The 17915-nt window shown below is 42.0% G+C and overlaps 4 non-coding genes across 4 annotated transcripts; all 4 read left to right on the plus strand.

The window, feature by feature from the left end:
* Positions 1-5214: 5214 nt before the first annotated feature.
* Positions 5215-5286, plus strand: TRNAA-CGC. Its single transcript has one exon. It is a non-coding gene; the product is annotated as a tRNA-Ala (tRNA).
* Positions 5287-5834: 548 nt separating this feature from the next.
* TRNAI-AAU lies at positions 5835-5908 on the plus strand. The gene has a single exon. It is a non-coding gene; the product is annotated as a tRNA-Ile (tRNA).
* Positions 5909-6966: 1058 nt separating this feature from the next.
* Positions 6967-7038, plus strand: TRNAP-AGG. The gene has a single exon. It is a non-coding gene; the product is annotated as a tRNA-Pro (tRNA).
* A 1200-nt stretch (positions 7039-8238) lies between these two features.
* On the plus strand, positions 8239-8311 carry TRNAK-CUU. Its single transcript has one exon. It is a non-coding gene; the product is annotated as a tRNA-Lys (tRNA).
* Positions 8312-17915: the final 9604 nt, after the last annotated feature.

The raw sequence follows: 17915 nt of genomic DNA on the forward strand, positions 1-17915 counted from the left end.
AAGAGGTCTGAGAGAGCTGGCAGTAAATAATGCCAAGTTTGGATGATTGCTTAGCCTTTCTAAGCCACAGTTTCCTCAGTAGCAAAGCAAGAACTAATATCTATTTTGCAAGGTTTTGAAAAGAATTAGAGATACTTTATGGAAATGACTAATATTGCAATTTACTAATATGCATAAAGCTCTTGGAGATTTGAAAAAAAAAATTAGTATTTCCCAGAATCTTACATCGCCACTGAAAAACGGAAGGAAAAAAGATGATTCGATTACTCCACAAAACTGAGGCCCAGGACACTCCATATGGAGCCTTACTAAAACCAATAAGTAGCATATATAGTAAAATTGGAATTACATAATAGCATTTTTTTCCTTTGTAATAGTGAATTGCTGGCATTTCTACTTTGTCATGCCGTATTACCATCCTTCATCTGCTCAACTATTCCCACTCCATTTTATTTGTTAAACAACAAACACTTATCTGCACTTTATGCCTGACAACAGATTAGGATCTATGCACCATATTGCACCATATCTATGCAAGGATAAAAGAAATATTCCCTGTTCTCAGCTCAAAGTTGAATGAGAGCCGGGTGCAGTGGCTCACACCTGTAATCTCAGCACTTTGGGAGGCCAAGGCAGGCAGATCATTTGAGGTCAAGAGTTCAAAACTAGCCTGACCAACATAGTGAAACCCTGTCTCCTACTACAAAAACCAAAATATTAGCCAGGCATGGTGGCGCATCCCTGTAGTCCCAGCTACTCAGGAGGCTGAGGCAGCAGAATTGCTTGAACCGGGGAGGCGGAGGTTGCAGTGAGCCAAGATGGCGCCACTGCACTCCAGCCTGGGCCACAGAGTGAAACTCCATCTCAAAAAAACAAAACAAAACAAAACAAAACGTTGAATGAGAGAGAGATAGGTCACCATACAGTAATGTGCTCTCTGTTATAACACAGCAAGAGACCCAAACCCCGATGCCAGGGCATGAAGAGGCCTTAGGGAGGACTTCCTGTAGTATGTTGACACATGACCAATAAAATGAAAACAGAAAGGAGCTGGTCAAGCAAGGAGTGGGAAAAAGGCTTCCAGTAAGAATAATAACGTTTACAAAGATGTTAAGAGAATATGGTGCATAGATGTTTACTTTTATTCTTTTTTCCCCTCTTGCTGTCATCTTAGGTGCACAGTAGATGTTCAATAAATTATTGTTGGATCAAAAAATAATTAAGATGAATAACCAAATTATATCAGGTTTCTGACTATAATAAAAGAGATTAAGTGTTGTTTGCCCAACTGCCCAGTGATTTATATGAATAATTTTATTTCAAAAACCCTATGAGCTGAGTAGCATTGTTCTCATTTAACTTTACATTTAGACAAACATAAATTTAGACATATATCAGCCTGAGTGATCTAGAGTATTTTGTTTGTTTTGTTTTGTTTTGTTTTTCTGAGACGGAGTTTCACTCTTGTCGCCCAAGCTGGAGTGCAATGGCGCGATCTCAGCTCACTGCAACCTCCGCCTCCCGGGTTCAAGGGATTCTCTTGCCTCAGCCTCCCGCGTAGCTGGAATTACAGGCGCCTGCCACCGTGCCCGGCTAATTTTTTGTGTTGGTTTTAGTAGAGACAGGGTTTCACCGTGTTTGCCAGGCTGGTCTCGAATTCCTGACCTCATGATCCGCCCGCCTTGGCCTCCCAAAGTGCTGGGATTACAGGCGTGAGCCACCACGTCCGGCCTAGAGCTTTTAATAACCAAATTTCTGACCCTCACATCTGAGGCACTGAGCATGGAAGAGTTGGAAAGAAGAGGAAGGGAAACTTATTTTTCTGTATCCGTCCTTGCACCACTACCTTCTTTTCTCAGTAGTAGTTGTGTTACAGGAAAGGGTCCCCGATCCAGACCCCAAGGGAGGGTTCTTGGCTTTCACGAAAGAAAGAATTCAGGGTGAGTGCGCAGTGCAAAGTAAGAGAAAGTTTAATAAAAAAGTTAAGTAGTGAAAGTACAGCTACTCCATAGACAGAGTAGGGTGTTCCTGAAACACTGAGGAACGCGTCCACCCTAGGTACAATACTTATATATATGGGGAGATGTGCTCTGCTACAAGGGTTTGTGATAAAGGATTAATTTTCTTATTATATTTTGTAAGAACCGATAATATTATATTTAAAGCAAAATTTCGAATGCCTTTGTTCTCCAGATGTGGGGACATCTGGAAACTCCCAAGTCTGGGTCTGTTTACTAAACATTATTAATTTGTTTCCTTAACCATAAACATCTAGAGGCTAGGAATGCCTGACTTTCTGGGAATGCAGCCCAGCGAAAGTTCCAGCCTCGTTTTCCTAGCTCTCACTCAAAATGGAGTCGCTCTGGTTCGAATGCCTCTGACAGAGATCCTGGTAAAATGTACCTCCTCGGTTGCAGTGAGCCGTGATCGCACCCCTGAACTCCATCCGGCCTGGGAGATAGAGTGAGACTCCGTTTCAAAAAAAAAGGAAAGAAAAGAAAAAAAAAAAAAATACCTCCCGCTTCTCTCAAAACTCTCCAATGGCTTCCAGCCTGGGTCATCAACATGGCCTGGAGGAGCCCTACTTGGGGTACCCAAGAGCGCGGCCCAAGCGCCGCGACGCCCCGCCCCTCTGGCCCGCTCTGCTCTGGGACGCACTTCCGACACCCTCGAGACCTGGGAGGTCAGCGACTCTCGGTGTCGCCTGGCGGGGCCGGCTCTGGTTGGCTCACTGATTCCCAGTTGGGTAGGGGAGGCTTGACTGAGCTCCCAACCGGAATTTCACCTTAGACCTTTAAAGACCTTGTTCCGGCCTCAGGAGCCAGCGCTAACCCCTAGTCCTCATTAGTGGAGTTGCGGCGGAAGGGGATGGCAGGCACCCGACAGTGGTCTCCTCAAAGATGGCGAATTTCTGCGGGGATTCATCTTTTAGCTCCCAGGGAGCCCTCTGGCCCCAGCAGGAAGCCCATGGAGCCCTTTTCAAAAATTGTATTTTTGAAAAATTAAAAAAATACACAGGACTTCAAAGAAAGCCAATTATACTACAAAACAGTTATCAAAGGATTAAAATAATTTCAGAGTAATGTGTGTTTCTCATTAAGGCATTAAATATTAAACTTCAAGACCCGTCTTATGACTGCTGTAATTTTGAAACAGTTGTCTTGGGTATTTGTAACAACTGTATCATATTGTATACAGAAATATGTGATTTTTCTTGGTGACAGAGTCACAGTTACTTCTCTTTCAATTGTATTGGCAAGTGAAAGATATGTTAAATTTCACTTAGAATAGACTAGAATCAGAAATAATCAGAACACAGTGTCTATGGTAAGAGTAAGGAACAGTTCATGCAACTTTTGTTTCTGTTACTTATGTATGACTGACGATGTACACTAAACTTCAAATTGTAGGTCACTACCAAAAAAATGAAAGCTACTGCCACTAGGCCCAAGTTCTGGGTGACAAACCACGTCTGTTTACCTAGGCAGCCCCAGGGCAAAACAGGGGATCAGAAAAGAGCACACTAATTGAGAAAACAGGGAGCCTTTGCATTTTTGTTGCTTTTCAAGAAAGAGTTTAACTTTTAACAACTTGTAGCCATTGTTATTGCAACTTTATTCCTATTCCAGATGAAAAACTTTGTGCGCTGAGGCTCCCTTTCCAAAAGGCCCATCTATTTACTAAACAGCTCCTAGGTTATGAGATCTATGGTCAACTCAAGAGTCCTTCATTTATTCGGGGATATCAGCCTGTGACTTGACCTTACCTTCCTCCCTCCAACTGCAGTAACCTCTCTCCCTTTGTCCGTAGTTTCCCTTCCGCTGTCTCAGTTACCCCCTTCAACCGTGGTCCAAAATATTAAATGAAACTTCCAGAAATAAAAAATGCGTAAGTTTCAAATAACTCACCTTTCTCAGTAGCGTCATGAAATCTCCCACCCGCCCGAGGATCATCCCCTTGTCCAGAGTATCCACGGGGTATGCGCTCCCCACACGTTACTCACTTAGTACTCATCCTGGTTATCAGATCGAAAAAACATAGTATACTATGGTACTATCCGAGGTTTCAGGCATTCACTGGGTGTCTTGGAACATATCTCCCGCTGATAAGGAAAGAATACTGTACATATTGGGTTAAAAATGAAGAAATGGAAAGAAGAAAGGAGAAATACAGCGACACCTGAACAGAGATTTGAAACCTGGGCCCTCAGATTAAAAGTTCATGGCCATACTGACTGAGCTACCAAGGTTCATACAAAATGCCCAAAACACATCAACCCTGGTTTATTAATCTACGTATCTGACCTAGAACGTGATTTTAGAAGGTTCAGCTGTGATTTTAATAAGGAGCTGGTAATTTAGAAATTCTTGCTAATGACAGCACAGAAACTCAGCCACAACGAGGGTCCGTTTTAAGACCGAGGTCTAACTATATTACAAATTAATACTAACAGCCCCCCAAAATTCTATCTATCTATCTATCTATCTATCTATCTATATCTATCTATCTACCTACCTACCTACCTACCTACCTACCTATCTACCTATCTTTCTACAAGCATATATATGTATTCGTGTAATTCAGTCCAGTCAAGGACTAACAGAATGCTCGCCTTCAGTTCCTAGGCTTCCCAGATAAATATCTCAAATCCTCTCTCCAAACTTGGGCCCAAACAAAACATTTTCAAAAGTAACCTGATCTGACGCTGGTGCACGTAAAGGGGAGTAATTGAATCACCTTTTCGGCAACATACTTAGGGAAGCTGATGTGAGACGAAGAATAGAGAAAACTGTTTGATTTAGCAGTGCTTGGTTTCACCTGCCTTGGTTTTCAGTGTTCAGTTTCTTTGAAAAAAGGAAAAAGAAATTAAAGAAGTTTGTAAAGAAACGTCCTCACTCTCCTTTTTCTTCTCAGATTTCCAGGTAGTTATCAATAGTTCTATCCCTGGGTCAGTAGGTTAAGTATTTGACGAGTGTGTCTGATGCCTGGAAGGTTTTACACACTTTGAAAACTGATGGATGCTGCCCCATTAACCATTTCAGGATTTTGTTTGACAAATAAAAGAGAATTTAACTTCAGCAGTCAGCAAACCTTAGAATTTGGGGACCGAGATGGGGAAGGGGGCAGATATGGGAAGACGAAAGCGCGGGGGGAGGTAACAGAAATCTCTTACAAACAACTAGGGAGAGCTACAAACAAGATTTGTGCAGAGTTGGGGATGTAGCTCAGTGGTAGAGCGCATGCTTCGCATGTATGAGGTCCCGGGTTCGATCCCCGGCATCTCCAAGTCCTTTTATCCTATCCGCTCAATACTATCAGAAACTATATTTCAAAACGTTAAATAATTATATTTTGTATCCTCCACTTCTTTAACTTTTTATGGCGTTCTTTTAGCCACTATATGTAGAATTGTATATGGAGTACGGGGGAACAAGGTTGCTTTGAGCTATTTTGAACTATGTGAAACAAATCGAATTGAGAACACAGGAAAACATGCCCAATGGAGAGATGACAAAAGAGGAGCAACCTGGAAAGTTGCCCGGAACCCATTAATGAGCCCTATTTGTGGTATATGGTTTGCCTTTAGGGCAAAAATAATCTTGGCTTGAGAACACGGAAAGGGGAGGGAGGACGGGCTATTGTTAGTCCTGTGCGTCATAGGATGATAAAAATAGGACAAATATCGGGAGAAGGATGAATCTCAGCTAGCTCAGCACAGGCGAATTTGATTGCTCTAGTGCACCGTTCTCCCGTAGGGGAATAACGAAAACGAAAACAGTCCGAAACACTGATGAAATTCTTAATGCAGTTTTTAAAACCTTCCAAACGTAGGTGGCCGGTTAGCTCAGTTGGTTAGAGCGTGGTGCTAATAACGCCAAGGTCGCGGGTTCGATCCCCGTACGGGCCAGAGCTCTTTTCTTCCATCATGTAACTTACACAAAGATAAGGAAAAATCAATTGTTTGAAGACTGTTACTACAGGAAAGACTGTGCTAACCTCTACAACTAACACTTTGCCAGAAGTCCAAACATTTGTAGTAAGTTCAGAGGTCCTGTTTTCTTAACTCATGGTGCTCAAAATGTTTGCTCATGAGAAGCAGAAAAGCAGCAGGATATTTTAGGAGATTTAAATTCAATATAGGGCAAAACAATGGCACCAATTTGTTTAGTGCTCCAACACTGTCCTTGAAATAGTCTGAAAACAGATAAATCTTCAGATACTGAAATGCGGGGCAAGTATGAGAAGGCAGTGTTCATTATCTCTGATTGCCCAGTTAAGGATCCCTACTTGGAAAGCTCAACATTCACACATCAAGACAGAAATTTCATTCCGAGAGAAACATTTTCTTGTTACTTTGATTTCCCAAGAAAGGACTAAGCCCCTTTCCAAAAATCTACCTTTTCCACATCAGCAACCTGGACCCTTTGGTCCAGGCTGGCCAACTCCAGGAATAACAGTTCAGTCCACTTCTTGATGTATTTAACATTCCCCGTTCCTTGTACACCAAATGTCCTCTGTTTATTTACGACCTCACAGCTGTATATCCTGTCGAGTGAATTTTCACGTGTTTTACTATTTTCTATGGAAAATGCTGATCTCAAGTTCCGAGCTCCACGTGGGCTTTGTTAGCCCCATACCTGTGGGTGAGCTCGAGCGCTTGTCAAAAACGAAACTTATTGGGCCTCGCCTCCAGATACTTTGACTAAGATTTGAGAGGGAACCCAGATTTCTGCTTTTGAAACAAACGCCACAGTTGTTTCTTTTAGAAAGGATGGGTCAAGAGCCCTTTGAGATAACAGTCCTTAGAATTGGATTGAGGGAAAATTCTGAGAGTCTCGTTGACCTGATAATTTTTTTAATAAAGTTAATTAAAGGTATTATAAATTATAGTTGCATATAGCTACACGTACATTTTTTAAAAATTTAGTAAATATTAAATACATTTAAAATGTGTCACATTCAGGCGGCTCGTTGGTCTAGGGGTATGATTCTCGCTTAGGGTGCGAGAGGTCCCGGGTTCAAATCCCGGACGAGCCCAGGTTTTTTTTCCTTGCTTTTGAATCTGGCTGCCTTCACCCAACCTTAGTTTCTAAGTTAAAACTTTCCAGTTAGAAGTGCCGGTAATCGTGGCATCGATATGCATTCAAACCCAACAAGTGAGTTGCGATCTCTAGTTAAGGACTTTTTTTTTTTTTTTTTTTTGGCTTCTCTTTAGTTTTCCATCCGCTCTACAGAGACTTTTGCAAGGGCAAACGTTTCCGGATCTTCTAGAAGTTCCGACTCCACGATTGTGTTCATGTGAAATATGTTAGAAATAAAATGGCCACATCTTAATTCAATGCTGCTTATTATTGATTCATTACATCAAAGGATGGATTTAAATGGGAAGATTAAGAGTCAACGTGTTAGGAACCTTTGAGTTATTTCGACTTTCCTCGTTGCTATAGCGTCAAGTACTACCCTGTCATACATATCAGGGTTCTACTTTCTTCTGAGAAGGAGCATTTTTTCTCTCCTCTTGGAGCGTACCGTTGGTATACTCATTTAGTAGATTTTTTTTTTTAATCTATTGTGCTGAATCTACTTTTGCGGTTGGTGGTAAACACAACATACAAAAATCACTGAATTCTATATTGTAGTGGTTGTCAGATTCTTTATATTAAAATATAATTGCAACCCTGCCCCATTTTGTGTGTGTGCCTTGATTATGAAGGGCAACAAATGAGAAAACATACGAGTCCAGCAAAGGTGAGAGAACACCGCAGACATTTTCTTGAGGGCCATATCCACATAGCTTGGCAGGAGGGGCAAGAATTGATGGGTTATGAGAACAAGAGAGGAACGCCTCACTGGACCACGGAGAGGGTCCAAGATATTGTTTGGGCTCGAGGACCTAAGGTCCTTGGGACTATGCTTGGAGCCACATTGGTAACCGGGTCTGGAGTTTTGGGTGTGCCAGTGCAGGCGTCACTCTGGTAAGCATCCAATGACACTGACTTTTAGGTTCTGGAAATATTCTGTGGTCTATCAACACAAATTGGTGAGAATGGGGAAAAGAGGGAAGATGTAGAGAAAGTGAGTGGAATGCATGCTAATGATTCAGATAATGTTTACGTCCTTTGAGTTTCATTTCATCTTACCTATAAAATCAACATAAACATAAAATCCAGAATCCCAACTGTACAAAAGAAGTTATGTATGCTCTTAGTATGTTGGGGAAAAGCTAGTATTTCATGAGCCCGGCTAGCTCAGTCGGTAGAGCATGAGACTCTTAATCTCAGGGTCGTGGGTTCGAGCCCCACGTTGGGCGCTCTGTTTTAATTCGTTCTCAAATGTTTTCAGAAAGTTTCTTCATTGCTGTCCAAAAAAAAGGGCATTATTAAAGCTCATCTACCCTGGAAGAATGGAATTGTGTGATCGTGGTAACCATGACCATTTTAGCCTTACTGACTTGACTGACATATTCCAGCCTTCTCTGAAATTCTAGCTGAACTTAGTCTCAGCGCTCCCTGGTGTGGATACACTTTTCTCTAGCCTAGAGGCTTTGTAAAACCAGAGATACTTAAACATAGGTTATGTAGGTCGGTGGTAGGGCATGAGCTCTTGTATATTTAACAAGTTCCTGGGCTGATTCTGAAGCACAAATCCCAGCAAAAAAGGTTTAGGAGGCAGGAAGAAGGATCCATGACTATGAGTCAAAAAAAGCATACCATACACCTCTTCTTTGATTTCAAAAGCCCAGTTAGCCACATACTTTCCTTTCACTTCACTAACATAGTTCTCATCTCTTCAGGTCTCAGGACAATATAAAGAAAATGCTCTAGCTCAGGTATCCAAGACTGGCTGTACATGTGAATCACCTGAGGCACTTTTAAAATTTTAGATTCCCGGTCCCTAACTCAGACTCACAGGATCTGAATCTCCAATGGTTTAGAAACCATTGTTTTATAAGGTCCTTTTTTTATTTTATGATACATATAGCAAGTTGGCTGCCTATTCAGTCTAGAATTCCACAGGAAATCAACGCCTTATGGAAAACACCACCATCTTTCTGTAATAGATGTAAGGTATTAGCTTTTTGGGTTGAGAAACTTGATGTTACATGTTTTCCTGCCATTCCCAGTTCAGGGAAACTCCAGAAGGGTGAGCTTCTGATTAATACATGTTTCATACATAAATGAAACGTACTTATCCATTCATTCATTACACACGTCTATTGAGAACCATAGGTGTTAGGCATTGTTTTGGGTGTTTGAGATCCATGAGTGAACAAAACTAAGATTTCTGCCCCTCACATTCTATGGAGGGAGGCAAACAATAAGTATTAAGTATAAAAGTAACAAATAAAAAGGTAAGAAGAAAAAAAAGTCAGCTATGTAGGATGTTAGAATGTAATTGGAAGCGCTAGGAATGCTGTGGTGCATGTTGCAGTATTGGCTAGGGTAGTAGAGCTGGGTCTCATGGAGGTGACATTTGAGCAAAGACGGTCAAAAAATATTACCAAAAAGAGTTCCCAGACCGGGCGTGGTGGCTCACGTCTGTGATCTCAGCACTTTGGGAGGCCGAGGCCGGTGGATCACTTGAGGTCAACAGTTCCACACCAGCCTGGCCAACACGGTGAAACCCCGTCTCTACTAAAAATACAAAAATTAGCCGGGCCTGGTGGTGCACGCCTGTAATCCCAGCTACTCTGGACGCTGAGGCAGGAGAATGGCTTGAACCCGGGAGGCGGAGGTTGCGGTGAGCCGAGATGGCGCCACTGCACTCCAGCCTGGGCCACAAGAGCGAAACTCCGTCTCAAAAATAAAAATAAAAACATTAAAATAGGCCGGGCGCGGTGGTTCATGCCTGTAATTCCCAGCACTTTGGGAGGCTGAGGTAGGCAGATCACCTGAGGTCGGGTGTTGGAGACCAGCCCGACTAACATGGCGAAACTCCGTCTCTACTAAAAATACAAAAAAAAAAAAAAAAAAATTAGCCGGGTGTGGTGGCGCATGCCTGTAATCCCAGCTACTTGGGAGGCTGAGGCAGGAGAATTGCTTGAACCTGGGAGGCGGACGTTGCGGTGAGCCGAGATCGCGCCATTGCACTCCAGCCTGGGCAACAGGAGCGAAACTCCGTCTCAAAAATAAAACAAAATAAATAAAAATAAAAGAGTTTCTAGCTGGGCGCGTGGCTCAGGCCTGTAATCCCAGCACTTTGGGAGGTCGAGGTGGGAGGATCACTTTGGATCAGGAGTTAGAGACCAGCCTGGCCAACACGGTGAAACTCCGTATCTACTAAAAATACAAAAATTAGCCGGGTGTGATGGTGTGTGCCTGTAATCCCAGTTACTCAGGAGGCTGAGGAAGGAGAAACGCTTGAGCCCAGGAGGCGGAGGTTGCAGTGGGCGGAGATCTCACCACTGCTCTCCAGCCTGGGAGAGAGAGTGAGTCTCAAAAAAGAAAGTTTCTAAGTAGAGGAATCAAGTAGAGCCTAAGGCAAAAGCACAGTCTGGTTTACTATAGAAACAGCAGGCGGGCCAGTGTGGCTGCAGCAGTATGAGAGAAGAATGGTGGGAAGGAAGTCAAAAAGATATGGAGCCTTCCGGGCTTTAAGGACTTTAGATTTAACTGAGAGATGGGAAGTCTGTGAAGGTTCTGAACAGAAGAGTAACAGTGTTGCGGGAAGTCAGGGACCCCGAACCGAGAGACTGGCTGAAGCCGCGGCAGAAGAACATAAATTGTGAAGATTTCATGGACATTTATTAGTTCCCCAAATTAATACTTTTATAATTTCTTACGCCTGTCTTTACTGTAATCTCTGAACATAAATTGTGACGATTTCATGGACACTTACCACTTCCCCAATCAATACCCTTGTGTTTTCTTTCCTATGCCTGTCTTTACTTAATCTCTTAATCCTGTCATCTTCTTCGGAAACTGAGGAGGATGAATGTCGCCTCAGGACCCTGTGATTGTGTCAACTGCACAAATTGTTTGTAGAGGATGTGTGTTTGAACAATATGAAATCTGGGCATCTTTAAAAAAGAACAGGATAACAGCGATGTTCAGGGAACAAGAGAGGTAGCTTTGAACTGGCCGCTGGTGAGTCCAACGGAACAGAGCTATATTTCTCCTCTTTCATAAGCAAATAGGAGAAATATCGCTGAATTCTTTTTCTCAGCAAGGAACATCCCTGAGAAAGAGAATGCACCCAGAGGGTAGGTCTATAAACGGCCCCTTTAGAAGCGTGCGGTCTTTTATGGTCGAAGCCGAAGGGATGAAACAAGCCCCGGTCTCCTGTAGCGTTCCCAGGCTTATTAGGAGGAGGAAAATTCCCGCCTAATAAATTTTGGTCAGACAGGTTGTCTGCTCTCAAACCCGGTGTCCTGATAAGATGTTATCAACGACAATGCGTGCCCGAAACTTCATTAGCAATTTTAATTTCGCCTCATCTGGTGGTCCTGTGATGTCGCCCTGCCTCCATTTGCCTTGTGATATTTTATTACCTTGTGAAGTATGTGATCTCTGTGACCCACACCCTATTCGTACACTCCCTCCCCTTTTGAAAATCGCTAATAAAAATTTGCTGGTTTTACAGCTCGGGGAACATCACGGAAACCGCCGACATGTGATGTCTCCCCCGTACACCCAGCTTTAAATTTCTCTCTCTCTTGTGCTCTTTCCCTTTATTTCTCAGCCCAGCCGAGACACGTAGGAAATAGAAAACAATCCACGTTAAACTTCGGGAGCGGGTTCTCCCGATATAACAGAATCTAACTTACCTTTTAAAAACGTAATTTTAACTGTTATGTTGAGAAAAGACCTTAGGGGGACAATGATAGAAACAAGGAAACCAATTAAGAGACTCCTGGTGACAAAAAGTATTAAGAAAGATCAGAGTGCTAGCAGGGAAAGAGGAGAAGTGGGTCTCTCTGGAAGGCTGAATCAGTAAGATTTCCTGGTAGATTTGAATGGGAGTGAGAAGAATAGTCAAGGATAACTTTAAGGTCAGAACACCAACCTTATATATCCATACCAATGAATAGAAGTGTTAAGTGGCCCTGTGCATTTTTAAAAAATTGCCCTCAAACTTGGAAAGGCTGAATTCACATATAATGTTCTCTATTTAATCAGAGCAAAAGGGGTTCAATGATAACAAGAGTTACATCACTGTGAAGACTTGATATATCAGGTCTACAGCCCACTGCATCTGTAAGGAGCACCAGAACATGGATATTGCATTGAGAGAATGCTCACCTCTGAGCACGCTGGAGACACGATGACAAATTACCACTGTCTGTCCTCTGCCAGAGACACGATGACAAATTACCACGGTCTGTCCTCTGCCATCCAACCCTTTCTTCTCTCCTTCTTCTTCTCCTTCTCCTTCTTCTTCTTCTTCCTCCTCCTCCTCGTCCTCTTCTTCTTCTTCTTCTTCTTCTTCTTCTTCTTCTTCTTCTTCTTCTTCTTCTTCTTCTTCTTCTTCTTCTTCTTCTTCTTCTTCTTCTTCTTCTTCTTCTTCTTCTTCTCCTTCTTCTCCTTCTCCTCCTCCTCCTCCTCCTCCTCCTCCTCCTCCTGCCTCGTCCTCCCAAAATGCTAGGATTACAGGCATAAGGCATCACAGGCCCTTTTTTCTTTGCTCAGTAACCTGAATATTAACAGTAATTTATCACTTGCTCCATGTGATGTTATATCCAGTTTTAAAACTATTCCATATTTTATCTACTTAGATAAATAGCACATAGAGTTGGGCACAGGAAATTACAAGTATTAAACTAGATGGGGACTGTTACAGTGGTTTACGTCTGTAATCCCAGCACTTTGGGAGGCCAAGGTGAGTGGATCACTTGAGCTCAGGAGTTCAAGACCAGCCTGGCCAACATGGCAAAACCCCATCTCTACAAAAAATACAAAAATTAGTTGGATGTGGTGGTGCTCATGTCAAGTTCCAGCTACTGGGGAGGCTGAGGTGGGAGGATCGCTTGAACACAGGTGGTGGAGGTAACAGTGAGCCATGATTGCACCACTACACTCCAGCCTGGGTGACAGAGTGAGACCCTGTCACTAAATAAATAAACTAACTAACTAACTAACTAGATGGACTCCCTAGGATTTGGGTGTATTGTTGGTATATACACCATGAAACCGAGAATTATGAGTTAACATAAAATGGATGAATTTGACCACAGTAACTTTTCTTCAGCACAGTGAGACTTGACTGTTCTCTAAGTCTACTTTATAAAAGATACAGTGTCTTTCAAAACAATTGACGAACACATTTTTATTAAGCACCTTTTCATCGCTGGACATTTAATAAAAATATGAACATGATATAGTCCCTGCCTTCAAGAAAGCTGCCAGCAAGACTACTTTCAGTGATCGTTTCCATAGTTTGTTACTAGAGAAGTTTCTCTGAATGTATAAAGCAGTGCAAGAAAAAAGAAAAAAAAAAGAGAAAAGAAAATTGCCATATATCTACTGGGTGAATGTGACTGATTTAACAAAAATTACATCCACAGCTATGTTTTAATTGTCTGGCAATAGGAAATGAAGATGCAGCCAGGTGCGATGGCTCATGCCTGTAATTCCAGCACTTTGGGAGGTCAAGGCAGGAGGATTGCTTGAGGCTAGGAGTTCAAGACCAGCCTGGGCAACATAGCGAGACCCTGTCTCTATATTAAAAAAAAAAAAAAAATCTTTTTCAGAAAATACAAACATTAGCTGGGTGTGATGGTGCACACCTGTAGTCCCAGCTACTTGGGAGGCTGAGGTAGGAGGATCACTTGAACTCAGGAGGTTGAGGCTTCAGTGAGCTGTGATTGAGCCACTAAACTCCAGCCTTGGTGACAGAGCAAGACCCTGTCTCAAAAAAATTAAATAAAATAAAAAAGGATAAAGCATGTGCATTGCTTTATGCTTCTGTAAATAATTCTAGGATTTGAGTGCTAGAAATAGCATCAAAAAAAGTTAGTGGGGCCAGGTGTGGTGGCTCATGCCTGTAATCCCAGCACTCTAGGATGCCGAGGCAGGTGGATCACCTGAGGTCAGGAGTTCGAGACTACCCTGGCCAACATGGCAAAACCCTGTCTCTACCAAAAACACAAAAATTAGCTGGGTGTGGTGGCTCGCGCCTCTAATCCCAGCTAGTTGGGAGGCTGAAGCACAAGAATTGCTTGAACCCAGGAGGCAGAGTTTGCAGTGAGCTGAGATCGCATCACTGCATTCCAGCCTGGGTGACAGAGTGAGACTCCGACTCAAAAAAAAAAAAAGTTAGCCTTGTATGGATATATGATTTTAAATATAATCTTAAAAGCAATCTAAAATGAAAATTGAAAATATTTGGGCCCTCTAATGTATTACAATATGAAATACCAGCATCATCTATGAAATACTTTAGCGAAAAATATTTTAACTTGAATTGAATCAAGTTTCTGGACATACCTTCTAATTTATAGAACATAGAGGATCAAATGCAACAAAACTATGAATCAAATGGTCTTTAAAAAGTCAACGTTATAAAAATATTGAGAGACTAAAGACATTACAACCACATGGAATGAGTGATTCTATACTGAATTCTAGTTCAAAAAAAGAAATACATAAATATATTCTTGGGATAACTAGAGAAATTGGATCATAAGCCAGTTCTTAGATACAATGAAATTACTGATACTTTTCCTAGGAGTGATAACAAGTTTATGATGTGTAGAATGCTCTTACATGTAGGAGTGCTTGCTGAAGTGTTTAAATGGTAAAGTCATCACATCTGTCACTTATTTTCAAACAGTTCAGCAAAAGAAATGTACATGCTGTGTGTGTGCACAAACAAGAAAGAGAGATTGATTTAAAGCAAGTATGGCAAATACTAGCAATTGTTGATTGTGGAGTGTATATATTGTTCACTGCAATATTATTTCAACTCCTTTTTGTAAATTTAAAGCTTTTCGGCTGGGCGCGGTGGCTCAAGCCTGTAATCCCAGCACTTTGGGAGGCCGAGACGGGCGGATCACGAGGTCAGGAGATCGAGACCAGCCTGGCTAACACGGTGAAACCCTGTCTCTACTAAAAAAATACAAAAAACTAGCCAGGCGAGGTGGCGGGCGCCTGTAGTCCCAGCTACTTGGGAGGCTGAGGCAGGAGAATATCGTAAACTCGGGAGGCGGAGCTTGCAGTGAGCTGAGATCCGGCCACTGCACTCCAGCCTGGGCGACAGAGTGAGACTCCGTCTCAAAAAAAAATAAATAAATAACTTTTCATAATAAAAAGCTATAGAGAGAAAATAACCTCCTTCAAGAGTAACATATAAAAAACACGACACAACTAAAAACTGTGATAATTGTGCCCCTTTTGTAATTTCTGAGAAATCTCCAAACATTGTCTTCTATTCTTTTGTAAAGGAAGAAAGTTTAGGCAAGAGTTTATTTTAGGGACAAGCCTAAGAACATGTTCTCTTTATTATTTCTGTTTTAATCCAAAGAGCTTCTTCAGATGTCAAAAGTCATGTAAAATTTGTGTGTGGATGAGATTAGAGCAAGGCAAGTTCCTGGCTAATGATTCACATTAAGAGGCTGAACATACTGGGTTTGAAAATGGCTCAGGCTGGGCACTGTGACTCATTCCTGTAATCATAGCACTTTGGGAAGTCAAGACCAGCCTGGCCAACATGGTGAAACCCAGTCTCTACAAAAAATACAATAATTAGCCAGGCATGGTGTCAGGTGCCTGTACTCACAGCTAGTCGGGAGGCTGAGTAGGAGGATGGCTTAAGCCCCATGAGGCAGAACTTGCAGTGAGCCATGTTCATGCCACAGCACTCCTGTAGCAGGAGGAGTCATAGACAAAAATCCCTCAGACACTGGATTGTGGAAGGAAAGAGCTTTATTCAGCTAGGAGCATTGGCAGACTTACGTCCTAGAAACTGAGCTCTCCGAATAAGTAATTCCTGTCCTTTTTAAGGGCTCACAACTCTAAAGGGGCTGCGTGAAGTGGGGGTCGTGATCGATTGAGCAAGCAATGGGTACATGACTGGGGGCTATAATGCACCAGTAATCAGAAAAAAACATAACAGGGAGTTTCACGATGCTTCTTCATACAATGTCTAGAATCTATAGATACCACAAGCAGTGAGGTCAGGGGTTGAATTTTAACTACCAGGCCTGAAATGTGGCACCGGGCTGTCTGACTATGAATTTCACTTCTGTCTATTCTTTTAACTTCTACCTTTTCAGCAAACAAGAAATTAAGTATAAGACAATATGAGGAGTGGTCTCCTCTCTCACTCCAATCTGGGAACAGAGCCAGACCCTGTCTCAAGAAAAAAAAGAAAAAGAAAAAAGAAAAAACAAATAAAGAAAAGAAAACGGCTCAGTAATTGGATTGGGATTGTTGCAAAATTTGAGAAACTAGGTGTTAAAGCATGTACAGTGGCAGCACATTGTATGCACTATATGTTAATAAATAATTACTTAATACTGGTGAGGTTTGGCAGGGTAATGGGTATGTGTTAACTGAAAGAGGACACCAACATCTAAAAAAGGCAACGTTCTTACCAGCTGAGAGCTGAAAACACAGCTAATATTTAATTATTCATAGAAGGAAAATAAAATGAAGAAAAATCTCAACTGATCTATCTTCTAATGTTCTGAAATTTACAGCTCGTTGCTTAAAGTAGGTCTAGCAAAGAGAATGGAGTCAAAGCTCTTTTTTTTTTTAACCAAATAACATCTATTAACATCTCAAGGAACTCTTGATACTCAAGGAACTAACATTTAGCAAAAATACGTTTTAGAAAATATGCTTCTTTTCAAATGTAAATTATTGTGACAGGCAAACAACCAGGAAATAAAAGACTGGAAGAACTGGTTAAAGACACATCTAATGCCATAAAAGTTCACAAGACTACTTAAATATAAATAATAGTTTATTAACAATCTTGTACTTTTAAAATTTACATTGGTAATTCTAAAATGCTTTGAGTGACATCAGAATCACCTAAGATGTGGGAATGACAATCAATTAATTAATTTATAATTAATCTAAGAAAAGTTATATACATTTTAGAGACCAGGAAGACTAAAGTGGCTTCTGAATTACTGTGTTTATGAACCAAGAACTGGATTATGAAGACTTTTATAAAATCATCTTGAGGTAGGAAAAAAACCAACGTTCTGGGAGTACGATGCCCATTTTTGTGTGTGTTTACAATATTGTGATTGCTGTAATAATCAGGCAGTGAGAATACTAGCTCTTCATCTGATAAGCCACTGTAACCCTCAGGCCCTTATTAACCCTTTACAGAGCTGGTGATATGGTGTGGCTGTTTCCCCACCCAAATCTCATTTTGAATTGTAGTTCCCAAAATCTCCATGTGTCATGGGAGGAACCCAGTGGGAGGTAATGAAATCATGGGGATGGTTGCCCCCGTGCTATTCTCTTCATGGTAATTGCTCATGAGATCCAATGGTTTTATAAGGGGCTTCCCCCTTCACTTGGTTCTCAGTCTCTCTCCTGCCGCCCTGTGAAAAGTAGGCACCCTTCTTGGGGCATGCATTATCACGTGAAAGTATACCAATGTTAAATACAGAAACAATAGACTCTAAGGAGACTTCAGAAAGGAAAAACAGTAATATAAAAGAGGTCAGAGCCGGGCGTGGTGGCTCACGCCTGTAATCCCAGCACTTTGGGAGGCCGAGGCAGGTGGACCACGAGGTCAGGATATTGAGACCATCCTGGCTAACACGGTGAAACCCCATCTCTACTAAAAGTACAAAAAAAAAAAAAAAAAAAAAAAAAAACGTAGCTGGGTGTGGTGGCAGGTGCCTGTAGTCCCGGCTGCTCAGGCAGGAGGATGGCGTGAACCCGGGAGGCGGAGCTTGCAGTGAGCAGAGATGGCGCCACTGCACTCCAGCCTGGGCAACAGAGTGAGACTCC

Source organism: Rhinopithecus roxellana, chromosome 4 (genome assembly GCF_007565055.1).
Source record: "Rhinopithecus roxellana isolate Shanxi Qingling chromosome 4, ASM756505v1, whole genome shotgun sequence".
Lineage (NCBI taxonomy): Eukaryota > Metazoa > Chordata > Mammalia > Primates > Cercopithecidae > Rhinopithecus > Rhinopithecus roxellana.